Here is a 26,648-nt window from a genome sequence, read left to right as displayed (position 1 = left end):
GTTTCTTGAGATAGGCCTGGATTGCAATGTATTTTCCTCTCAGGACTGCCTTTGCTGCATCCCAAAGCATTTGGATTGTTGTATTTTCATTTTCGTTTGTTTCCATATATTTTTTAATTTCTTCTCTAATTGCCTGGTTGACCCATTCATTCTTTAGTAGGGTGTTCTTTAACCTCCATGCTTTTGGAGGTTTTCCAGACTTTTTCCTGTGGTTGATTTCAAGCTTCATAGCATTGTGGTCTAAAAGTATGCATGGTATCATTTCAATTCTTGTATACTTATGAAGGGCTGTTTTGTGACCCAGTATATGATCTATCTTGGAGAATGTTCCATGTGCACTCGAGAAGAAAGTATATTCTGTTGCTTTGGGATGCAGAGTTCTAAATATATGTGTCAAGTCCACCCGATCCAATGTATCATTCAGGGCCCTTGTTTGTTTATGGATCCTGTGTCCAGATGACCTATCCATTGTTGTAAGTGGGGTACTAAAGTCCCCTGCAATTACCACATTCTTATCAATAAGGTTGCTTATGTTTGTGAGTAATTGTTTTATATATTTGGGGGCTCCCGTATTTGGCGCATAGACATTTATAATTGTTAGCTCTTCCTGATGGATAGACCCTGTGATTATTATATAATGCCCTTCTTCATCTCTTGTTACAGCCTTTAATTTAAAGTCTAGTTTGTCTGACATAAGTATGGCTACTCTAGCTTTCTTTTGACTTCCAGTAGCATAATAAATAGTTCTCCATCCCCTCACTTTCAATCTGAAGGTGTCCTCAGGTCTAAAATGAGTCTCCTGTAGACAGCAAATAGATGGGTCTTGTTTTTTTACCCATTATGATACCCTATGTCTTTTGGTTGGCGCATTTAGTCCATGTTATTATAGTTCAGTGTTATTATAGAAAGATACGGGTTTAGAGTCATTGTGATGTCCGTATGTTTCATGCTTGTAGCGATGTCGGTACTTTGTCTCACAGGATCCCCCTTAGGATCTCTTGTAGGGCTGGTTTAGTGGTGACGAATTCCTTCGGTTTTTGTTTGTTTGGGAAGACCTTTATCTCTCCTTCTATTCTGAATGACAGACTTGCTGGATAAAGGATTCTCGGCTCCGTGTTTTTTCTGTTCATCACATTGAAGATCTCCTGCCATTCCTTTCTGGCCTGCCAAGTTTCAGTAGATAGGTCTTTCACTAGTCTTATTGGTCTCCCTTTGTATGTTAGAGCATGTTTATCCCTAGCTGCTTTCCGGATTTTCTCTTTATCTTGGTATTTTGCCAGTTTGACTATGATATGTCGTGCAGAAGATGGATTCAAATTACGTCTGAAGGGAGTTCTCTGTGCCTCTTGGATTTCAATGTCTTTTTCCTTTCCCAGATCAGGGAAGTTCTCAGCTATTATTTCTTCAAGTACACCTTCAGCACCTTTCCCTCTCTCTTCCTCCTGTGGAATACCAATTATGCGTAGATTATTTGTCTTTAGTGCATCACTTAGTTCTCTAATTTTCCCCTCATACTCTTGGATTTTTTTATCTCTTTTTCTCAGCTTCCTCTTTTTCCATAATTTTATCTTCTAGTTCACCTATTCTGCCCTCTGCCTCTTCAATCCAAGCCGTGGTTGTCTCCATTTTATTTTGCAGCTCATTGATAGCATTTTTTAGCTCCTCCTGGCTGTTCCTTAGTCCCTTGATCTCTGTAGCAACAGATTCTCTGCTGTCCTTTATACTGTTTTCAAGACCAGTGATTAATTTTATGACTATTATTCTAAATTCACTTTCTTTTATATTGTTTAAATCGTTTTTGATCAGTTCGTTAGCTGTTGTTATTTCCTGGACGTTTTTTTGAGGGGAATTCTTCCGTTTCGTCATTTTGGATAGTTCCTGGAGTGGTGCCGAACTGCGGGGTACTTCCACTGTGCTGTCTTGAATAACTTGCGTTGGTGGGCAGGGCGCAGTCACACCTGATGTCTGCCCACAGCCCACCGCTGGGGCCACAGTCAGACTGGTGTGTGCCTTCTCTTCCCCTCTCCTAGGGGCAGGATTCACTGTGGGGTGGCGTGGCCTGTCTGGGCTACTTGCACACTGCCAGGCTTGTGGTGCTGGGTATCTGGCCTATTAGCTGGCGTGGATCAACAAGGTGCACAGGGGCGGGAGGGGCAGGCTCAGCTCACTTTTCCTTCGGAGATCCGCTTCAGGAGGGGCCCTGCGGCACTGGGAGGGAGTCAGACCCGCCGCGAGAGGGATGGATCCGCAGAAGTACAGTGTGGGGTGTTTTTGCGGTGCAGGCAAGTTCCCTGGCAGGAACCGGTTCCCTTTGGGATTTGTTCCCTGCCAAACTGAGCTCTGTTGTCCCAGGGCTCAGCAACTCTCCCCCCCGTTGTCCTCCAGCCTTCCCGCTCTGCTCTCCGAGCAGAGCTGTTAACTTATAACCTTCCGGATGTTAAGTCCCGCTTGCTGTCAGAACACACTCCGTCTGGCCCCTCCGCTTTTGCCAGACTCGGGGGCTCTGCTTGGCCGGCGGGCCGCCCCTCCGCCCTGGCTCCCTCCCGCCAGTCCGTGTAGTGCGCACCGCCTCGCCGCCCTTCCTACCCTCCTCCGTGGGCCTCTCCTCTGCACTTGGCTCCCGAGACTCTGTTCTGCTAGTCTTCTGACTGTTTTCTGGGTTATTTAGGCAGGTGTAGGTGGAATCTAAGTGATCAGCAGGACGTACAGTGAGCCCAGCATCCTCCTACGCCGCCATCTTCCCAGGATCCTCCGAACTTCCTAAAGCAGCTGTTTAAATTGTAGTACTGAGGTAAAGTGTAAGGTAGATTGAACATTTAGTTACAGTGAAAGGCAATATATCAGATGTGATCAGAACCAATTTTTTTTTAATAATGGTTAAAACAAAGAATGATAAATAATTATATTTATATTTGTATATATCTTAAACATTTTATTCTAATTTACTGTTAACGTATATCCATACAGCATTCTTTTAATGTGGGGCCAACATCCTTTCTTCATATATTGGTCTTCCAATTAGAGTTCTTATTTCTAGCATACCTATCATGCTTTGTCTACAATTTCTAATTGTATTTTTTTACTAGGTGAATAACTCCTTAAGCTGCTTGCAAAGAATTTTGAGATAGAATCTTAGTTTTTTTTTAAGTTAAAAAAAAAATCTTACAATTGCCTTGACACTCATTTGAAATCATTGTTAAAGGAAACTCACTTTAAGTCTGTTCAAAGTTTTCGTACAGACAACTCTTTATCTTCACAGTCGTTTTTTCCCCTATTTTGCAGTGTGATTAATTATATTACATAACTAAGATAATACATAAGGTGGTCATAAATAGATTTGGCGACACAATTGACTTTTGAAAACAGACACTGTGTAGACATCACAGACAGAAACCTGTAACCTGTGAGTACTCTGCATATCATAGGAAACCATATGGTGAGGAGACGGAATGGAGGGTGCTGGTTAATTCAGCTGGTTGTTTAAATGGAGATTGGTTAAGAGTACGAATAGTATAACATTTTCTCTGTAACAGCAGGCGATGGCTCAAAAAGACGGCCAAATTAGTTATGGGTAGCACTTTAACATTTTGTTAATTAAAAAGATTTTTGTAATTAAAAAATCTTTAATTAAAAAGATTTTTGTAATTACATTGTCCTCTGCACTTTCCAGTTGCATGTTCTGTGGGTTCAACTTTGAAAAAGCCCACTATATACATTCATAATCAAACCATGAATGTATATCGTTAATTTGTGCATGGATATTCAGTAGAACATTGACTTTTTTCCTGCTGATCCTTTTCCATGATATTCTTGATTACATGATAGTAAACCAGTAAGGTTTTTCTTTCTTGTCTAAAGTTCATTTTGGTTTCTGCTTTCACACCTCCTGGAAGGTCTCTTAAAATACGGTCTTCATTGCTGTATTTGTAAGGAAGTTTCCTTCCTGCCACAAGTTCTGCAGAATTATAGCTGTTTGCTCTAACCCAGGTTAGAGTTGCCTTTGTTGCTCTGGCTTTGTCTGTTCTCTAATCTGTGTCCTGTTTCAGTGCTCTGACTAAAGAATAAATAGGGGATATTTTAAGGTACTTTTGGTTGGAAAAGTAACTTTCTCATTGGGGGTCCCAGCTACAAGCAGTTGTTTCCCCCATTGAATGGACATGTCAGTGCTTTCTATTGACTCTTATACTTCTCTGTCCTTTACCCTACCTGCACTTCTGCCTATCACCAAAGGTGCTTGTGTTTTCCATTTCATGTCCAGTGCCATGCAGGCTTCTTGTGTTCCATGCTTGGGCACTATTTATATATGCAATAACCCAATTCCTACTCCCTGCGGCCACCTGAACCTGAAGTGGAACAGGTGGAAAGGAGAGTTGGTACGCTCTTCCTTGACATTCTACCCATGTGTGTATTTCCCTTTTCATTTGCAGAGCCAAAGATCCTACAGGCTGACTCCTGGCCATGGCATAGGAGGCAGAACTGTGAGTGTTTGTTGACTTCTGTAGCTATAGGAAAACTTTGATCTAGGAATAAGCAGCTGCCTCCACTATGTTTAGCAAATGAATTAAAGACCTTTTCATTCTGTCAGAGGATGCAGATTCCAGAACACGGCTGACATCCTTCTCAGCTTGGAGGATCAAGAGTAATAAGCCGTTTTTTTGCTTTAATTTTGATATTTTTGCCAGAGCCAACACTGTTCACTTCAATAGGAACTATTAAGGGTTGCTTCACAGTGTTTGTGATCCATTAGTAGCATATTTCTGAATCTTACTTTCCAAACATCGGTGGTAAAAAGAGTTGGTTAACTTCCCCCAACCATTTGAATTAATCCTACTGTTCTCTTCCTATTGTAAATATAACTTGTAACTAATTCCTTACTGTCCTAGGTCTGACCACGCTTGCAGAGCCATGTCATATAAAATGTTTTTTTTTAATTTTAGAGAGAACATGCATAAGCAGGGGGGAGGGACAGAAGGGAGAGAGAATCCTAAGCAGGCTCCATATGCAGCGTGGAGCCCGACGTGGGGCTTAATCCCACAACCCTGGGATCATGACCTGCCAAAATCAAGTCAAGAGTTAGACACTCAACTAACTGAGCCACCCAGGCACCCCTAAAATCATTTTAAAATGCATAGCATCAACCACTGTGCTGGGTCAATTTTTAATACTCTGAAAAGGCTTAGAAATCAAGACTCAGTTTAAAACTTAGTCTATCCTATTTGTGAGTAGAAACAGAAATATCAGTTGAGAGCATATTGTGACAAATCTGTGGAAAATATGTCCTCCATTGATCTGTGCAATTATCCCTGGAAAGAGCATATAAGGAAAAAAGTCTCCCCAATCTAAGTTTCCTTTTGATAAAATCTTGGCAACAAGGTTGGCAACAGCTTTTCTAATCCTAGGTTTCAAGTCTTTAAGAATAATTTTGTTGGATGATGCCTACTTTGAGGATATGATATTTTAAATATCATATTGGTTCCAGACATCTGAAGGTTTAACATGCAAATTAGTATATAATTTCTCCTCGGTGTGTGTATGTGCATGTTCTCTCATATCAAATCACTTCATCATATCAGAGAACGAGACCTTGGGTAGACAAGTCAGTTAACCTTTCTGGGCTGTCGTCTCACATGTAATGTGAAGGAATTGCACTATGTTTTATTCTAAGCTTTTCACAGTTATAACACTTTTTCATTCTAATAGGAAAGAATTTTGAGATCACATGCTTATGTGTGCCCTGCATATGCAAATTACATAGACTAAAATTTTATTTCTGAGAGCCTGGACTAGTAAGATGCATGTAAGCTATTCTCTTAACTTCTGTTTTATTTCTTTATATATGTAAAGTGAAAAAGGTGTCAAAAGGATTAAAATCTTTTTTATTAATGTTTATTTCTGACAGAGAGACAGAGCATGAGTGGGGAAGGGGCAGAGAGAGGTGGCATGAGGGAGGGAGACACGGAATCTGAAGCAGGCTCTAGGCTCTGAGCTGTCAGCCCAGAGCCCGACGTGGGGCTCAAACCCACAAACTGCGAGATCATGACCTGAGCCAAAGTTGGGCGCTTAACCGACTTAGCCACCCAGGTGCCCCAAGATAAAAATCTTTTTTGAGTAAATATGGGATCCTCACTTAAGCAGATCTTCACCATCAACCACCACTGCCCACCTCCAATGTTGGAAATTTTGTAACAGAATGGTGTCATATGAGCTACTGAAGGATTGAAGGGTCAGGAGAAGAACTTTGGGCCTATGTCTCCCAGGGCTGTCACCAGCTCAGTAAGTAGTGGTCTTGAGGGTGCTCTAACAGGACAATTTGGCTTTCCTAGCAATTTCCTATTCACATTCAGGAGAGTGTTATAGCTTACTTTAAGTTTTACATTTATCAGGGCACCAATCTCTGGAAAAGGAAGAAAACAGGAACAAATAATCTGTAGGCTTAAAAAAATTCTGAAGGCTCATGTGCCACTTCTTCTTGGAGCCATTAAAAGCTGTCTTTAGAGTTAATTCTCTCTGTCTAATCTGCTAAAATGAGAACCATGGCTAGTCCTCACCTCCTTTCTTGATTCTCACACTCCATTAAGATTGAAGCCGGTTTGTCACATTGACACTGAGGAATGTTATTATTCAAAGCTGAATTAAAAAGGGAATTTATATAGAACAAAACCAATAAGCCAAGCAGCCTTGACATTTAATTTTCTTGGAAACCTTTCTCATTGAACCAGAGAAGTCTGCATACTACACATTTGCAAAATGAAAAGTGGTATAGTAGGAGGATAATCTCCTCATATAAATGATGAGTAAATAATCTGAAAGAGATTAGATGTTAGAGATGGTCATTTCTCCTTGCCTTGTCCTCTTTCTCTACCCTGAAATGACATTTATGAGTTCCAGCTTTTAGAGATGGTTTCTTCTATTCTTTTTGTTTTTGTTTTCAGACATGAGGGTATGGGGAAGTGAGGGAAGGGATAATTCTGATTTATGTTTTTGGCCATCAATTTTAAGTTTTCACTGTTAATACTGCTTCTTGGCACATAAATTCAGAGGATCAATAACCAAGAGACCCCTCAAAATCCTAATGTAAATTGTGTAAGTTTAGTTCAAGACACTTTTTGGCTCTTTAAGGTAGGCTGAGCATACAGAAGGAATCATTTCAGGATCCATTTAGCTTTCTGCTTGAGAGTAGGTAGTGGTTGTTGTTTTAACAAAAAGTCAGATTTTCAGTGGTTTGACATGATAAAAATGTATCACTCACATCCTGATTTAGTGTAGATTAGCAGGAGGTGAGGTGAAGGGTCCTGTTCTATATGGTAATTTGGGGACCTAGAATTTCTCTGTAGTGTGAGTTGGCCATCTTCTCACATTCAGCATCCCTCCACTGGATTCTTTGTATCTACCTGAGAAGGAAGTCAGAAAGAGAATGTAAGGTCATGCAGAATAGAGATAGGTGGGTCTGTTTGCAGGTTTTAGACTAGAATTCAATCACGTGGTTTTACTTAACTGCAGGAGAGCTTTGGAAATGTAGTTTAGCACTGTAATCTGCAGAAGGAAGAAATGAGTTTGGTGACACATAGTACTGACTCTGCCTTGGTTCCCTTTCCTCTTGCTACCCATACCTGTGCACACAGTCCTTGTCTTAGGGTGGTCTACCTGTGATGACACCAAGGCATTTAATTTGTTCTAGTGGTTAGGCATCCTTTTGATGCTTTTTTATTCCATTTGCTTTTCTCTGAAAGGAAGTGACCTTTACACATAGAGGATGACTTTTCTACTGTCAGGGGTAAAAATGTGTAAATATAGACTCTGCTTGAATCCCCGTATTTTTAAAGTGGAATTCTACAGGGAGTGGATGCTGACTGTTTCATATATACTCAAGGGAAGAAGAGATATCATCCATTCATCTATTATTTTAGGAAAAGCTTTAAATGATCTTCTCTATCAAGCTGTTCCTGTGTGTAGAAGAGAAAATTACAGAGCTTCAAGATGACCAGATGATGAAAAGAAAAACCAGAGAGATTTTAGGTTAAATGATAATGGAATAAAGTGACACCATGATGTGTAGTAACAGATTATTGTTTTGAGACACAATGTTCTAGAAAGATTCATTTATGCCCCTTGACCTTATTCCAAAATTCAGGGTCTAAGCAGTTCTAAACTCAAGTTGGTTCTTTATTAAGAAGCAATTCAGACAAGTGAAGGACTTATAGATAAGGCCAAAAAAAGTAAAGAAACTTACTGACAGGAAACTAATAGGAGTCAAAGATAGGCCTGTATACTTCTACAGAAATTTTATTGAATTCTTCAGCAGAGCATGGTAAAAGCATAGATTGGCATTTTGATGGACATGCTGGTATTTCACAGGGGAGGTTTCTACCCATGGATATTTAGGGTCCATCAAATATGGTTCTGTATGCTTTTGCTCAAAATCCCATACCCCAGGAGGGGTGTGGAAAATGAAGTACTACTTATTGATTATAGTACTGGCTTTATCTGCCAACAGAAGGCCAGTACTGCAAGAAAAATCCCATTTCCATGGCAACAGTGATCTCTACTTTTAACTGGATATCATGTGAAGAAGAAACTATTTTTTTCTTTAACCTTAAAGATTGCAATTTTGAGAAAACGGGAATGATTTTTGGCAGCAGGGTGTTGTTAGAGCATCTGGGCCAAAGGGCTAATGTCCAGGGTGAAGGCTTTTAGGACTTTTAATATGTCAACCCTGACTTTATATCAGGGCAAGAAGCAGAACTTAAACCATATCAGACATCATTTTACTACTCAGGAACAGTGACCTTTTATTCCAGAGGTATCTCAAGGGTAAAAGAATAGGACATGTCCATTTCTCTGAATATTACCAGATGTTCAAAAATGGGGGGAGAGAGGAGCCAATTAAATTAATTTTTATTAGATGTTACTATGTTCTTTTCCTGATAATTTCTCCTTCTCTTTTCATTAAACCTGTTAAGACAGTGGAGCCAGCCCTATAAGAGATGCTTGTCACCCTGGTCTAGAAAACTGAGCTCTAAAAGCTTTGATGTTGAGAAATCATCTGCCATTTTTGTTTTAAAACCTTAAAACGTCAGTAAGTCTGATCAGCCAGATCTCTTCAATAAAGAAGCAAGGAGGAATCGGTATGAGATGAGACCTGGCACTTACTGATCACAGGCTCTATGCCAGGCACCGTGCTGGCTGTTTGAGCATAGTATGTGCCATCTTCCTTGCTCTTGTGAATAAAGATCATTGATTGACAGTGGATATCATTAGAGGCAGTCACTTCTATATGAGGATCTAAACTAAGAGTTCAATACAACATTCTATAACCATTGGTGCTAAGTATATCATGATCTGTCAGAGTTGACTGATCTGGTATTTCAGTTAAACAGTTGTTCTGGTGGTTCATTGCAAACAAACAAACAAAAATCCTAAATATGCCAGTATAGTTGATTTTTATTCTTGATCAAAATATTAAAATTTTCATTTAGAATTATTTGGAGGAAGTTACATAATGTGTTTTTGAGTAGTACCACTGTGAATAAAATTTCAGTATGGGGGGTGGGTACTTTAAGGGAGACAGCCATTCAGATTGTTCTTTTAGAAAAATGGAGGTGAGAAAGCAAAATCAAAAGGGGATCAGCTTTTACAAAGTATAATCCCCAACAGAACTTTAGTAACTAGGTTTTAAATTCACCAAGGTTTTCTCCTTCACTGGTCACTACCTTTGTTTGGAGTAAATTTTCACCTCTCCTATATGAAATAGGCATCTTCTCCTTTGAAGTTTTGAGAAATGTTTTTAAAAGTCCCTCTCTTTTTCAGAGTGTTTGATTTATGCTGTGGTAGCAAACTACCACAAAATAGCAGTAGATGACAATCACAAGTTTATTTTTCCCTCATGCTACATGCCAACAAGGATGGGCTGTAGCTTTGCTTACTCATCTTTACTAAGACCTAGGCTAATGATATAGCCTCTGGAACACTGCCAGTTTTGTGGTAGTAAGAAAATAATTCCATCCTGTTAATGGAGCAGTGGCCATTAAAGCTTCAGTCCAGGATTGACATGCATCACTCCTGCTCACATTTCATTAGCCAGACAAATCACATCACCAAGTCTGGGCACGGAAGGAAATCCTTCTTCTCTTTCTAGACTTAATCTTAAGTACCTTGAACTTCTTGGGGGGAGAGGTACCCCCTTTTTCTTTTCCCTGGGTCATGTTGTCCAGTTGGGGACCACCTTAAACTATTCAGTGGTTTTTTAAAAGGTTATAAAGCCACACCTTTAATTTGGTCCTTGACCTGAGACTAAGATTTAATTACCTGAATTGTTCAAAGGTCTCCTCAGTTTTTTTGTGTTACAGTATGGGTAAAGAAGTTGTCTCTTCTAATCCTACAAGACTTGGAATTTCTGAACTCTTAGTCCCTTTCATTTCTGCTTATAAACTGTCCATTTCTTTAATCATCTTTTTTCATGGTATAGTTGTCAGATGCAACCAACAGCAGTCAAAGGATGCTATTAGCATCCCATTTTTCACCTTTTTCACCTAAAGCAACAAGCTTATCAGGTGCATTATTTGTATCCTAAATTGTCACAGGTGACAGTTTTTAAAAAATGTTTTCCTGAGGCACCTGGGTGGCTCAGTTGGTTAAATGTCCCACTCTTGGTTTCATCCCAGGTCATGATCTCATTGTTCATGGGTTCTAGCCCCATGTCAGGCTGTGTGCTGACAGAGTGGAGCCTGCTTGGGATTCTCTCTCTCCCTCTCTCTGACCTCCTCATCTCATGCTCACTCTCATGTGCTCTCTCTCTCTCTCTCTCTCAAAATAAGTAAACTTTAAAAAAAAATGCTTTCCTACTGCAAAATGGATTGCTACTCTCCCAGGCTCTGCTAAGAGTTTCCATACAGCACTATTGCCTGACCCCAAGTTAATGCCCTATATTTGAGTGCTTTTTGTTGTTACAGGAATACTCCATTCCTGATACCAATAATTTAATTTAACTTTTTAAAAGTTTATTTATTTAACAGTAGCACACGAGGGGCAGAGAGAGAGGGAGAGAGAGAATTCCAAGCAGGCACCCTGCTGTCAGTACAGAGCCCAATCTGGGGCTCCACCTCATGAACCCATGAGATCATGACCTAAGCTGAAACCAAGAGTCAGATGCTTAACCGACTGAGCCACCCAGGCACCCCTTAAATTAACCTTTAACTTAAAATTTCCTTAGTCATCCTCAACCCTGCATTAAATGAAGATAGTAAATCTTGCACTGACTCTTGTTTTGTATAGAACATGGGAATAGGACACCTCAGTCGGTTGAGTGTCTGACTTTTCATTTTGGCTCAGGTCATAATCCCACGGTCATGGGATTGAGCCACATGTTGGGCTCTGCGCTGAGCATGGAGCCTGCTTGGTATTCTCTCTCTCTCTCTCTCTCTCTCTCTCTCTCTCTCCCCCCCCCCTCCCTCCCCCCCTCCCCCTCTCACTCCCAGCCTCTCTCCCTCTCTCTCTCTGTCTCTCAAAACAACAAAAAACATATAATCACTACATAAACAAATACACAGTATAACTATGGTATTAAAATTTGGAGGGAACATTTGGGGGTAAATGTCCAAAAAAGTCTGCTAAGGGGGGGAAGTAATGAAAAAGTTGCCACATCATATTCTGAACTATGCATCATTCATAGAATTTTAGTCTTAGTTTCAATATTGACAGTTAATCTGTATTTCCTTCTAGAATGTCTCCTTCAAATTTTTTACCTGTAATTTGAGTTGGTTGCCACTAGATGGCAGGCTCTGGTCTCAGGGTCCAACCAGACAGGCTTGGCTATGTAGCTAATGTAGGCTACAAGTAGGTAGTAAACTTTTAGCAAGATTTTAATGCCTCTCTCTAATGCTTCTACAAAAATATAACTCTTGATTAAAAATGAAGTATAACACTTAATAGTACATTGGTTTTGTGCATTTAAGGAGCATCCTAAATTTGTTTAAAAAAAATTCTTAATGTTTATTTTTATTTTCAAGAGAGCATGCAAAGCAGGGACGGTCAGAGAGAGAGGGAGACACAGAATCTGAAGCAGGCTTCAGGCTCTGAGCTCTCAGCACAGAACCCAACTCGGGGCTTGAACTTCCAAACTGTAAGATCATGACCTGAGCTGAAGTTGGATGCTCAACCGACTGTGCTACCCACACACCCCAATAACATCCTAAATTTAAAGCAAGATTTACTTTTTTTTTTTTTTTAAGATTTACTTTATTTTTGAGAGAGCACAAGCAGGGAAGGGGCAGAGAGAGGTGGACAGAAGATCTGAAGCAGGCTTTGTGCTGATAGCAGCCAGCCCAATAAGGGCTCAAGTCACAAACTGCAAGATCATGACATAAGCCGAAGTCGGACACTCAACCAGCTGAGCCACCCAGGTGCTCCTAAAGCAAGATTTGAAGAAATAACACAAGTTTTAGGAATTTTTACATATCCTTGATGTTTGTTTAGTTGACTGGAGTTAAGCCAATTAATAATGGTAACTCAGTTTACCTTTCTCAGAGGCAAATTATATTCTCCTTGGAGCCTTAGGAAAGTTTGAGATTAAAAGAAGAGCATATATACCCTTTTTAATAATTTTTGTTTAACCTTCCCTGTTTCATAGCATGAATTTCTTCTCTTCAGTTTCACCATGGAAACAACCCTACCCTCCCCCCACCTTTATTTCTATTTTGGCTAGTTTTCAGTGTTGCAAAGAGGACTCCTGTATTGTGATGAGATGTAAATATTTCCCCTTTGAAGCTTCTTAAAAACTCTAGGCCTTTTTTTTTTTAAGTTTTATTTATTTTTATTTTGAGAGAGAGCACACACGTGCACATAGGGGCAGGGGTAGAGAGAGAGAATTTCAAGCAGGCTCTGTGCAGACAATGTGGGGCTTGAACCCAGGAACTGAATTGTGAGATGACCTGAGCCAAAATCAAGAGATGGACACTTAATCAACTGAACCACCCAGGTGCCCCACAACTCTAGGACTTTTTAATTTGGTGAGGAATAGATGTGTGATTGTTGAGAGATGTAGGTGAAGGAGGAATTATAGCAGGAGAGAATTTTGGAGAAAGTAAGTCTTGAAGCAATTACGTTTGAATTGCTAGAAGAAAGTAAAGAAGACATTCCCTGTAGGGGATTAATATTGAAGTGGAAAAGGGCAGCATGAAGTTCGTGTGTGAGTGTGCATGGAAAGATGTAGGTAAGAACACCAGCTTGACAAAGAAGAAGAATGTGTTGGAAAGCAATACAAGATGCCATGGGAACATGCTGAGGAAATGTGAAATATCAGACAAAAGGAAGCACGAACGGATTTTTGAAAAGGAAGTTTACACCATATATGTGTGTGATTTCAGAAAAAGAAGTCAGTGGCTGTAGCAGAAAATTGGTGAGAGGACTTTTTCAGGAATCTACCTGATGTGTTACTTAGTCTAGGACATAGTGCATTCTTGATTTGGGAGACAGGGCTCTGGGAAGGATCTTAACATTGTTTTGCAAATTAATATTTCTTATGACAAAGGAAATAAAAACGTATGGATCTAATCTCCCAATGTGTGTAGGGGGGAGGGGCTAAAGAGGAGGTAGAATTTTGTCATTAAACATAAAAATAGTTTTTTAAAGTTACTTTTGTTCCTCAATTTTTAAAAAAAATAAAAAAGAAAAGATACACCTTTTGACCACTTTGTAGAGGGCCAAAAGAAATAAATCATCAGAATTAAAGAAAAGCATTTATTAGGAGCCTTTGTGACTATTGATGATGTGGGGATTTGGTGGGTTTGGGTTTTTGAAGCTAATTAATAAGAATTGAGTATATGTTTATACCTAAAAGAGAGCAGCATGGTTTTGATTCAAAGACAGTGGGCTTTAGCAGTCCTTAATTAGAATCATGACTCTGCTATGAGCTATCCTTATGACTTTCTGAGTGCTCCAAAAAAAGCAAGGACACTAATAACTATTTAATGATGTGAAGCCACCAATGAAAAGGTCCCATCTAGCATGTCACTGAGCACACATTCACTGCATAGTAAATGTTAATTTCCTGTGCTGGTACCTATAGCTTAAACCTATATAGTGCCTGCATGAATGGTAGGGCCTTAGATACACCATTAGGTCTATTTCTGGATTACTAATCAACTAAAGTAAAGAGATGGGCATTTTTTTTTCACATAATTAAGCTTTTTATATAAAAATTGGGCTTACTATTAAACTCCCTAAATACAAGCATTAACTAGATCTATCATATTTATAAAACATTTTATTATAAGTTGCAGTTAAATACAAATACTTAGGAAGAGTAGGAACATTAATTCTTAAATCATATCAATCTCTACTTAATTTAAGCTCACCTTTTTTGCCATGAATTAGTAATGTAAGTAATTTCACTGGACACTTACTTGAAATCCTGACTTTCCTAGAGCATTTTCATGCCAGTTTTGCTGTGGGCAGATTTCTGCATTTATTAATAATAACATTTCAAATTAAGCTTCTTCTCTAGTGACTACACTCGTTCCAAACTAGACAAAGAAAAATAGTCTTTTCTGCTGTATTTTTTAAACCAACTTCCTGAATATTCAAACTTATCAGCATCATAAAAGGAAGTAAAGCCCAATGATATATTTGCCATTATTAAATCCCATAATTTACTTTTCTAATCAGCAGGGAAGCTAATTCTCTTTTTCCAAGTTTCCCCATCCTTACTAGCTAGAAAGTCTACCTAGGTGTGGTGAGGATCAAAATGTGGGTTAGTACCAACTTCCTTTCTGATGCAGAACTGCTTTTTTACATTAAAGTCTTTAGATTTCCTTTCTGGTTATAAATTCAATCTCATGAAATTAGAACATCTTTAATCCTACTTAATATAGCCAAAATCGTCTTTACTGTCTTTCATCAATGTTTTCTAATTTTCAGAGTATAGGTCTTTTACCTACTTAGTTAAATTTATTACTGGGTATTGTTTTGTTTTGTTTTGGTTTTGGTTTTTTTTTTTTTGGTTCAATTGTAAATGGGATTGTTTGCTTAATTTCTCTTTCTGCTTCATTATTAGTGTATAGAAATACAATGGATTTCTGTACATTAATTTTGTATCCTGTGACTTTACTGAATTCATTTATCACTTCTAGTTGATTTTGGTGGAGTCTTCAGGGTTTTCTATATATAGTATCATGTCATCTGCAAATAATGAAAATTTTACTGCTTCCTTACCAGTTTGAATGCCTTTAATTCCTTCTCACTGTCTGATTGCTGTGGGTAGGACTTCCAGTACTGTGTTAAATAAAAGTGGTAAGAATGGACATCCTTCTCTTTTTCCTGACCTTACAGGAAAAGCTTTCAATTTTTTCCCTTTAAGTATGATGTTAGCCGTGGGTTTTCATTTAAGGCCTTCATTATTTTAAGGTATGTTCCCTCTAAATCTACTTTGTTGAGCATTTGTTTTTTTCTTTTAAATCATGAGTGGTTGTTGCATTGTGTCAAATGCTTTTTCTGCATCTATTGAAATGATCACTCATCATCAAGGACATTCAAATCAAATGAAATATCACCTTATATCTGTCAAAATGTCTAAAATAAAAAACTCAAGAAACAACAAGCGTTGGTGAAGATGTAGGGAAAAAGGAACCCTCGTGCACTGTTGATAACAATGCAAAGTGGTGCAGCCACTGTTGAAGAAAGTATGGAGGTACTTCAAAAAATTATAATAATAAAAATAAAACTACACTATGTAACCCAGTAATTGCACTATTGGATATTTACCCAAAGGATACAGAAACGCTAATTCAAAGGGATGCATGCACCCCTATGTTTATTGCAGCATTACTTACAGTAGCCAGCTATGGAAGCAACCCAAATGTCCATTGATTGATGAACAGATAAAGAGGATGTGAGATACACACACACACACACACACACACGTACAGACATACATACACAATGGAATATTATTCAGCCATAGAAAAGAATGAAATCTTGCCATTTGCAACAACATGGATGGATCTAGACAATATAATGCTAAATGAAATAAACCAGTCAGAGACAAATATCATATGATTTCATTCATATGTGGAATTTAGAAAAAAAACAAATGAACAAAGGAAAACAAAGAGACAAACCAAGAAATAGACTCAACTACAGAGAGCAAATAGATGGTTTCCAGAGGGGAGGTGGGTGAAATAAGTGAAGGGGATTAGGTAGGAGTGCACTTCTCCTGATGAGCACTGAGTAATGTATGGACCTGTTAGATCACTATATAGGATACCTGAAACTAATATAGTACTATATGTTAACTATGCTGGAATTAGCATTTTAAAAATATAGCCCAGGGGCACCTGGGTGGCTCAGTCAGTTGAGCGTCCAACTTCAGCTCAGGTCATGATCTCGTGGTTTGTGGGTTCAAACCCCACATCGGGCTCTGTGCTGACAGCTCAGAGCCTGGAGCCTGCTTCGGATTCTCTTTCTCTGTCTCTTTCTCTCTCTCTCTTTCTGTCTCTCTGCCCCTCCTCCACTCATGCTCTGTCTCTCTTTTGGAAATAAATAAACATTAAAAAAAATATATATATGTATAGCCCAAATCATAAGAATATAAAATTTGACTTGAAAGAACTTGTTTGAACATGGTATAACAGTTACCATGCAACACTTACATAGTAAAATCCAGCACCTGACCTCAGGGAACTGACGCTTGGGTATGTTTGTGTGTCTGTGTGTGTCTGTGTGTCAAAGAACAAACAGGTAATGCACAACTGTTTAACAGTCTACTACATAAATCATAATGTCTTACGCCTGGAAAGAAAAACTTGTCCCAATTATGCCCTGAACTTTCCCATATTTGAACTTTTTTGTCCTGTTTGCAATACATAAAAGAATAATGAAAACAATTGTAAGAGCAGACCACTAATTACATTTCTATCTCTTTATAATTTATAACATACTTCCACATGTATTACCTAATTTAATATATGCAATAACCAACTCTGAAGGGTGATACTGTTTCCTATTTTATAGGTAAGCAAACCAAGGCTCACAAAATTTAAGTAACATATAAGATCTAAGAAGCAAACTGGGACAAAATCCAAGATTTCCTAACTTAGGCCCTATGCATCACATTTATTGCTTTTTCATCTAAATAGTCCTCTTGACCTCCTACCCACCCTTTGAGGTTCTGCTGGGCTGCCATCAGGTCCTGTGGGATATTCCATTCATCCCATCTAAAGGAAATTCTATTCTCAGCTCTTAGAGCATTGCGTATTTCTGTTGTGGTTCTTAACCTGCAGTGCCTTTGTGTTATCATTATTGCTGTATTTGTCATTTTCCTCCCAGATTGGTAAGCTCCTTGAGTCCAGGGGGTTACCACTTGCTGGCAGTAGGCATGCAGGAAGAGTGAGTGAGTGAGTGAGTGAATAGAATGAATGAATGAATGAATGAATGACATTCCAGGAGTCTCTGCCATCAAGCAGTGTTGTGATGATTCACTTAGCCAAGGATATTTCCTCATAGAGTTGCCAATAAAGGGGGAAAATGAGCTCAGATGTAAGATGAGGTTGAGTTTTGCTACACAGGCATAGTGCATAGTGAGCCATGATAAGCATGCCTGTTTGGCTGTGATCTCTTTAAATTCTTTTTTTTTAATGTTTATTTATTTTTGAGACAGAGAGAGACAGCATGAATGGGGGAGGGTCAGAGAGAGAGGGAGACACAGAATCTGAAGCAGGCTTCAGGTTCTGAGCTGTCAGCACAGAGCCCGACGTGGGGCTCGAACTCACGGACTGTGAGATCATGACCTGAGCCGAAGTCGGACGCTTAACCGACTGAGCCACCCAGGCGCCCCTGCTGTGATCTCTTTACCATGGTTTCTTTCATATCTCTTTTAGGCTATATAATAGCTCTGGAGCTGTCAGATAAAAATGCTCATCTTTGTCTCTTGTTATTAAATAGTTCTTTCATTAAAATTTTTTTTAAGTTTTATTTAAGTAATCTTTATAACCAACATGGGGCTTGAACTCACGACCCTGAGATAAAGAGTCACATGCTTCTCTGACTGAATCAGCCAGGCACCCCTAACAGTATCTTTTAATTTGGAGTGATGCAGGGACTTTTCCACCTTTCCCTCCATCTTTTGCAGGTAGAAGCAGATCCTTTAGCTGTTAGTAAGCCAGTGGCCACACTGGTCTCCTGGTCATCTTCTCATTGTTGTGTGTGTTTTCATCTCTATGTCTCCCTTGACTGTACTCTGTTTGGAACAGTGGGGGAAAATTTCTTTGAAGGAGGTCACGCTGGCTGTCTTTAATAGTCATCTTGTGATAAAAATCATTGTAGAGCTATCATAGTATGTGCTGCTTTATTGAGTGGACAATCTGCTCACAGTTGTTATGAGTAAGGATTCCACAGAGCATTTTCTTTCCATGTAGCCTATGAGCTTAGAACTTACTAATAGTATATTAGACCGGTGATGAAATGGAATTTATTTAGCAAGATAATTACAAAACAAGTACAGTGTCCCTTTCCAGAATATATAGTGTCATAGTATGATGGTAGCCATGTAGATTGATCTAGTCCTTTTGTAAGATCATTTAGCATCATTTGTAAGATCATTTAGTATCATAAATTTATGTATATACCTCTCTTGACCTGGCAGTTTCCTTCCAGGAGTCAAGTCAAAGGAAATGATTCAAAGTGGAAAAATATGAAGACAGTGTAAGGGGATTGCACTCAGCAGGGTAAAAGAAATCATTACAGCAGCTTAACAAAATGGACCTTTATCTTTCTCACATAACAAGAAGTGAGGAGACCAATATTCAGGGCTCCTGAGGCAGCTCCATCATACCATCAGCCTCCCAAGCAGTGGTTTTTGTCCTCACTGTCCCTTGTGGATGTAGGATGGCAAGTTTATTTCATGTCATTGTTCCAGATGGGAAAAGAAAAAAATAAGGAAGCCAGCTTAAACTTTTCTAGGGTGAACTTCTGTTTCTCATTAGTTAGAACTATGTCTCTCTTAACTTCAATGGAGACTATAAAATTAAGGTTTGGCTCAATGTTAGAAGGTGCAGGAGAGACAGTAAAGTATCTCCCAAAATGAGAAGGCACTTTGAGACTGGAAACCGAAGCAGGCCACTCCATACAGTTTACCGAGTTTTATTCAGGGTAACTTACTGACAGGGGGATTGAGCAGAGGACAATCCACAGCAGGTGCATAGTTATTCTCCACAAAATCATCTTACCTTAGTCCACAGATTTTATAGAGTGAGGGGACATGCCAAAGGGCATTGTAATGAGATGTTACACACACCTTATGGGGTTTACATGCATCTAATTGACAGCTACCTTTTAATTAGATCTTGTGGCACAACCTGTGTATCGGGAAGGGGAAAGACTATATTATCTCTAATAGATTCATGGGAGGCCAAAACAAACCTCCCCCTGTCCCAGACATGGCAGGCATTTCTAAGGTATGTATATTAATCTCTGTGGGGCTCGGAACATGTAGCCCCAAAAGATATCACTGAGCTAACATGAACAAAATGGAGGACCAAAGATGGAGTCAGTATGGTCAGCACGCCTACAGTTAGCTATATTGGGTCAGGTTAACCCAAATAAGGTTTTGTTAGTAAAGTATACTGAAAGAATGTCTATTGGTAAAACAACTAGTAATATTTTCCATAGTAATCAAAGTACTGAAGATAACAAAAGCAAAATAATGATGTCCCTCTTAATGTCTGTTTGCAGAGTAATAGGTAAAATGATCTATTATGTGATGGAATATTGTGTAACTCTATTAATTATAGTTGGTTCAGGAAAACAGAAGCCACTCTAAATGTGAAGAATAGGAAATATTTTAATACAGGGAAACAAATCTTATACAACCTTTGGAGGGCTGGGGGAGCAAAGGTCAGGAAAGCCACTCTTTTAGTTTGAATTCCTCACAAAGTAAAGCTTGAGGCAAGGACTTAGGAGTAGATAGTTTACTTGGGAGCTGATCCCAGGATTAGCAGTGAGAAATAAGGCAAAGAGGAATGGCCAACAGGGGTGTGTTGTAGAGACTGCATTATGGGAGCTTGATTCTAGCAGAACCTACTTAGAAACCTATAGAATCCATTCCAGAATTGTCCTCCCATGGGATGAAAGGTAGGAAGAATTATCCATTGCCTTTCAAGAATTGCCCCATGGATATTAACTCCCTGTATTTCTGAGCTGTACCACATTTTTGTGGTCCCAGCCGACTCCCATGACATCTGCAATGTCAGAGGAACCCTAGAACAGAAAATAGAAATGTGTATCCGGCACTTGAGGAAGAATCCTGCCACCATGGAGTTGAAGCCTGTATGGAACTGTGCAACCATGGCTGAAACCAGAGGTGAAGCCAAGAGGATATAAACCAAGGTGCAGTCATTTGCTATAGCAGATTTTAGGAAATCGGATATGCAGGAGACATGGGGGAATAGCCAATAAAAGCCTTAGCTGCCTGTAGCGCCTAAGTAAATAGATGGTTCTCTGGTGGACCCTCAGAAGTCTCTGACCAAACCTTCTGTCTTTTGTCTAGTGCTATTAACCCACAGCTGCTACTGGAGAATTATGGCTTTTCTTTCACCCTTCCAATGTCACGCTCTGGCTTCTAATCAATGATAATCTAATGGGAATCTAATTTGATGACAAGGATCTCTAAGAAATATAGTTTTTTCCCAAGTTTCATGCCCCTGAAAGGGTTGAGATTGTCCTAAGTATCAATAAATTATACCTGGCCCAGCAACAACTGATGGATTACCTATGAAGAGTTTGTAAAAATATGTAGAAATTGAGGGGGTTTTAAATTTTTTTATAATTTTTTGACAGAGTGGGAGAGAGGGGTGGAGGAAGGGGGAGAGAGAGTCTTAAGCAGGCTTCATGCTCAGCATGGATCCTGACATGGGGCTCGATCCCACAACCCTGGAATCATGACCTGAGCCAAAATCAAGAGTCTGACACTCAACCAACTGAGCACCCAGGTGCTTCTATGTAGAACTTGTTTTAATGACTTTCTATTCGCTCCATTGGTGAGGGACGGAACTCACCCTAGGGGATGAGCCAAACAGGCAACACAGGATGCATGTGATCAACAGCAGTTGATTAGTCACATGTACTCATAGCTGGGGTGGGGGGTGTGAAAACACTGCATGTCACACAGGGCCACTGGGGAGTTGCACTCAGGAACAGCATGAATAGCTAGGAGATGTGGGAAGCAGGTTTGTGGTGTCAAGAGGGTGGGGTCCCCCCTGATTCCTGGGGAGGATGTGATTGGCTTGTTTGAATAATTCCACTTGCTTGTTAGGAACTAAAACCTTCTACTCAGGGATAAGCAGGAACTATGCCTGATACCTTTGATAAGGAGAGTTGCTTTGCTAGGGAACCTTATCCAGTGGGGAGTTAGGCCATTCAAGGCCCTCTTGATTTTACCAAAAGTCAAGGCAGCACCTAATAGTATGCTGTAATTTTAGGCTTTATGCCACATACACAACAATCAATTTTCACTAGTTTGGGTAGAAAAAAAAAGGGCATGTCTTTTTTTTTTTCCAATTAAGATTAAATGGTTCTCATTTAATTATCTCATTTTGCAAGGCAGCCCTTTTTTCCCAAGATTTCCTCTATTTTGTGGCAAGCCCAAGAACCTCAAAGTCCGACTCAATTGCAAGGATCAGTGCTTGGGATAACATCCCCTAAGAAGGGAAAAGAAAACAGGGCCTGGCACTTAGGGAGCATTGGAAAATATTTGAATGAACGCATGAACCAGCTAGCAAGCTGAGCCAGGAGAGAAATCCCAACTTCTTCACTGCTTTTGTTTCCGTAGACACTTGGTGTCTTTGGCCGTACAGCAGTCACTTTCCACCAGCTGTTGGTGTCCATGGGTTCAATACCACCTTGTCCCTGGTGATTGAGGAGTGTTGTCTCTCCTCCTTAAATCTGAAATTCAGTCCTCCCTGCCTCAACAGCTGCTGCTACAGACTTTAGGGAAAGTGGAAAGAATCTGGAGCCCAGGAAGCATTGTCCACCCAATCTGCCTTTATCTGAACCACTTTCCCTGTCAGAAATAATAACACAGTTTGCTGCATTATATACTCACTCATGTTTTTCTGTGCACCCCCCACATACATTTTCCTCAGCCTCTATAACTGTGTCTACATAATTTTCAATTAAATAGCTATTTAAATGTAAACATTTTTCCCAAGTTACACTAGCAACATTCTAAGTGCTCAGTACCACCTATAGTCAGTGTCTACTGTATTGGACAATATAACTTATACAACTTTTTTATCATTACAGAAAATTCTGTTTGAGAGTGCCACCTGTATCAGTTTTGTGGATCATTTATGCATTTACTGAATACCTGCTATGTGCTTGACCATATTCTAAGCACTGAGGGCATAGCAGTAGACAAGACAGGCAAAATTTCTACCATCCCAGAACTTACATTTTAATTCACAAATCCTACATCTAAATGTCAGTGTGTATCAATAGCTTGAGGAAGGATGCCACTGGAAAACAGATGGCTAATTGTTCTTAAACATCCTGATTCATCCCCAGTCTGATTTCTTTGAGGTATAGCTCAATTTTCTTCAATTTTGGAGCTCTGAATTTTACACTCCTGGTTTGGGCTGATTTGCAAGGCAAAAATGGCTTACATATTTGACTCACCTTTAAGTATTGACTGTCATTGTTAAGTCTTTTAGATTCTGGGTAGAGGTTTATTTGAAAAGTAGTTGTTCTAGGATTTAATCATTTAAATTCATTCTGGCAGCTTGTGTTTATAGTTTTAATTAATTGAAAGGTCTCATTTTTATTGAAGTGTATAACCACAACAGAGACTAGGAAATACACTGTAGTCATGTTGTTTTTCTACCACAAATCCATGTTTTAATACATGCCACCCCCCATGTAGGTGTTACTACTCATACAGCATTAATATTACTAGCCTAAAAAGTTGAATAATGGAGATGGGTGACATTTTCAAAGCAGTCATTAGGATTCAAACATACTATGCTAATACTCTCAACAAGAGCCACAAATGCCAGCACCAACAATTCAAACTAATGAACTATAAACATTTGCACACTTGTGAACTGATCAATTGTAGTATGTTACAGTTGAAAGAGACTATGGAAATGGACCTTTCTGCTCTAATTCCCTCTTTCCTCATTTATTGGTCCTTTGAAGATATAAATGATTTATCCAAGGTAATAGTTAAAGAGTAAAACCCTGCCATAGCCAGAAATTCACTTTTGCAGAGGAAAGGTTCTCAGACTTCAGCATGCATCCTTGAGGGCTTGTTGAAGCATACATTGCTGGGCCCTACCTTGAGAGTTTCTAATTCCTTGCTCTAGGGTGGAACCTGAGAATTTACATTCCTAACAACTTCCTGGTACTGCTGGTGGTCTGAGAACCACATTTTTAGAGTCAGTGGTATAAACAATGTGGTTACTGTTATGAAGTTAATGAAATGATGAGAACGAGCCTACATAGCTAGCCCTAGGGATCTGAGGGTCCAGCTGCATGATCACATCTATCCATGTATCCACTGGTTTTGGCACCACGCAGTGCCACTTGGCTAGTGCCGTGTAAACATTAATGGGGAGGTGAACATTCTGGGTCCGATAGCTGCCTGGACTAATAAGACAGTGACGTTCCAGCTGTCTCATGGTTAGTAGGCATTTATTTTGATCCGGGAAGATTGAGCCTTGGGGACCCAGCCTCCATCTCTCTGCCTCCCAACTTCTGCCTGCTGTTTCCCTGTCAGTTTTGTCCTTTTTCGGAATATCCTTCCCTCCCCCAGAAAATGAGAACATTGGCCTAATCTCATTTGAGAAGCTGGAGAGTCACATAGTCAAATTGCATTGTTTAGGAAATTTAAAGCAGCAAGTGGTAGATCTTCTGTGGTTTAATGTACTCATCCTCAAACTCCTGCCTCATTGTCCTCACTCAGCATCTTTGTACTTTTTTTACCTTTACTAGTCAGAATCCTTCTTAACCTTGCAAGTTTAGCTCATATTCCATCTCCTTCAAAAACCTTGTCCTGCTACTCTCCAGAAGATGTTATTTTTCCTTCCTCTGAAGGGATAGGACATGTTTCTTGTACTTCTGTGCTCTAAACTCTGTGGAGGTGTTATTTCATTCCCAGAACAACCTTGTAGCATTGGTGTGATACCTGTTTTACTGACAGAAAATGTGCTAACCTTCTTGAGTCTCAGGGTCTAAGTGTTATAATTTTCTAGAATACAGTGTAATAATTTGTCTTATACAACTGATAAGGGCAAAGCTGGCTATAGAGTGATTTTTTTTGACATGATATTTGTTCCCCCTGCTAAACTGCAAGTTCCTTGAGGGCAGGGATCATGTCTCATTTGCTTTTATTCCCAGTCCCAGTCCCTACTACTAACACAGTACTTAGTACTTAGCAGCACTCAGTATTTTCCAAAGAAGTGGATCTCCAGGTTAATTGTTGTTTATATTGTATCTTCCTGCCCTGATTCTCTGTGTAGTTGGCTTTGGTCCCCACAGAAAGGAGATCCTTTCAGTGTGGTTTATCCTCCCTGATCCCACCCAGAATTTGTGGCCATGGCTGCCCCGTCTGTTTGCTCTGTGAATGCAGTCTTGGGGAAAAGGGACATCAGTCTACCTTGGGAAGAAGTGATTTGGGATTAGGGTTGTTTCAGCTTTATGCCAGTCTCTTAGTCTGTACTTGGCTTCCACACCCTCTTGACTTCACTGAACCACATTCTCTCTCCCTTTTAGTCATTATCTCCTTAATCTTCCTGACATCCCTGGAAGCCAAGTAGCAAGGACAAGTGAGAGGTATATCAAAGATAGACTGGGTAAAATATCACAAAAAATTCACGTTGCATGAAACTTGAACTGCATGAGAGGCTGTGGATCTAAATATTTAAGAAACACTGAATCAGTCATTTCTGTTTTAAACATAACTTGCAAATGTGGTTTCATCAGTCATCCTGCTTCCTTCATCTCCCATAAAATGCCAGTCTCAGGAATGAGAATAAGCAGCGCTGGCCTCACTGTGGCTCTAGTGCTCTTTTAGGCTGGGGTAAGGGTCCCTGGTTCTTGATTGACTGCACATTAGAATCCCAAGGGAATCTGATTTAATCTACCCAGTACATTCCTCCAGGGTTCTAATGTGTAGTCAGGATGAAGAAGTACTAGATTAGGTTCTTGGTTTCCAACCTTGGTTGATCATAAGAGCCATCTTGGGAACCTTTTCAATTGCTCCATCTAAGAACCTGGGAATTAGAATTCCTGAGGGAAAGACTTAGGAATCTATCTTAAAAATAGATTCTGACCATCAGCTAGTCTTGGGAATACTAATTTTGATACTTGTAGATATTTCTTCTCGCCCTTCCAGTTATCAAAGTAAGGTCTAATTATCAACATAGTTAAGTGGGCTGGTTAAGGCCCTCACAGGTGAGATGAAATGTATTATTTTACTCATGCATCCTGGAGCAAGGAATAAAGTTGAGAATTATCAGAAATGCTTGGAATATTGTGACTTCACTGTGGGACTGAACTTGCCCACACGGATCTTACCCATCACCTTAATTCCTACTCTTCAGGTAATGGCTATAAGTGTTCCTCTCTTCCCTGGGTATTGTGGGCAGCAGAGTAGTGACTTCCTGGTCCTGTACCACATAGGGAGTGACTTGAACACTACCAACACTGAGTTGCAGGACATCGTTGTATTGGGAGCAGACAGCACTGCATTCCTCTGATGGCCTTGCCCGCAGATTGAGGTAGAATCTATAGAGCCTCAAACTTCAGGCTGTATCTGTTTTATATTGGCCCACCTCACTCGTACCCGCATAATTTTTCATTTCATTATAATTTTTATTCCAGCCATACATTCAACAGACTCTGCATCTCCTATGGAATCACCAGACATAAATTACATATTTTGAAAGATTAAACCAAAGCCATAAATTAAAACCGTCTTCACACTAGCTCAAGAATTACAAAAGTCTTTATGTGGATTGAAGTTGGATGGGAGAAGCTCAGGACAAAGAATGGCAGGGAAAAAAGACTGTTCTTGAGATCAAAATTAAAATTTAGCAAGGACTATGATATTAGGAATAATTTCACATACTGAAATGTATTGCTTGTTCATAGCATGCAGCATTGTTTAAATCTTCTCTCCACATGTAAAACATGGTGATAAGAGTTTGCCTGTTTCATATGGCCTTCCCTCCCTTTCCATTGTAAACACTTGGCACATCTTTTAGGACAAATGGCTGCTTCCCAAAGGAAATACACATATTCTTAGGTTCCAAAATTCAATTTCTAAAGATATTTTTCAGGCACTGCAAAAGAAAGAAAAAAAATGAATGTGTTTGCTGTGGACAAGAAATAATCTTTTTCATAAGCAGTCCAGTCAAAATGATAAAACATCCTCCTTTAGCATTTGGCATTGCTACAATATCATTTAATTCCCTGAACTCAATGTGTAGTTTTTAATCCCAAAAGTGTAAAAGAGGGAGTGTGGTATGTGTGCTTCACCTTGCACAAGCACCTTTCTGTCTCCTCAAATGAGATAAATGTCCTTAATACACTTTAATGCCATAAAAAAGAAGTCTGTGTCATTCTAATAAGCCTCAAGCTCCTGGTCCTATTTTTACCCCCTT

At 39.5% G+C, this 26,648-nt stretch overlaps 1 protein-coding gene and 1 long non-coding RNA gene across 6 annotated transcripts in view; one reads left to right on the top strand and one right to left on the bottom strand.

The window, feature by feature from the left end:
• TMEM108 (transmembrane protein 108) overlaps positions 1 to 26,648 on the top strand; it is a 367,083-nt gene that overhangs the window by 160,243 nt on the left and 180,192 nt on the right. The gene's annotated exons all lie outside the window — the stretch shown is intronic.
• The window catches only part of LOC113599968 (uncharacterized), a 96,071-nt gene continuing 95,292 nt past the window's right edge, over positions 25,870 to 26,648 (bottom strand). Inside the window, exon 4 of the long non-coding RNA XR_003420961.2 lies at positions 25,870 to 26,327. This is a non-coding gene — a long non-coding RNA (uncharacterized LOC113599968). The remainder of the gene's footprint in view (positions 26,328 to 26,648) is intronic.

This window comes from Acinonyx jubatus, chromosome C2 (genome assembly GCF_027475565.1).
Source record: "Acinonyx jubatus isolate Ajub_Pintada_27869175 chromosome C2, VMU_Ajub_asm_v1.0, whole genome shotgun sequence".
NCBI classification, from domain to species: domain Eukaryota; kingdom Metazoa; phylum Chordata; class Mammalia; order Carnivora; family Felidae; genus Acinonyx; species Acinonyx jubatus.
The sequence above is the reverse complement of the archived record's forward strand: the minus strand, read 5'-3'. Positions and strand labels throughout refer to the sequence as shown.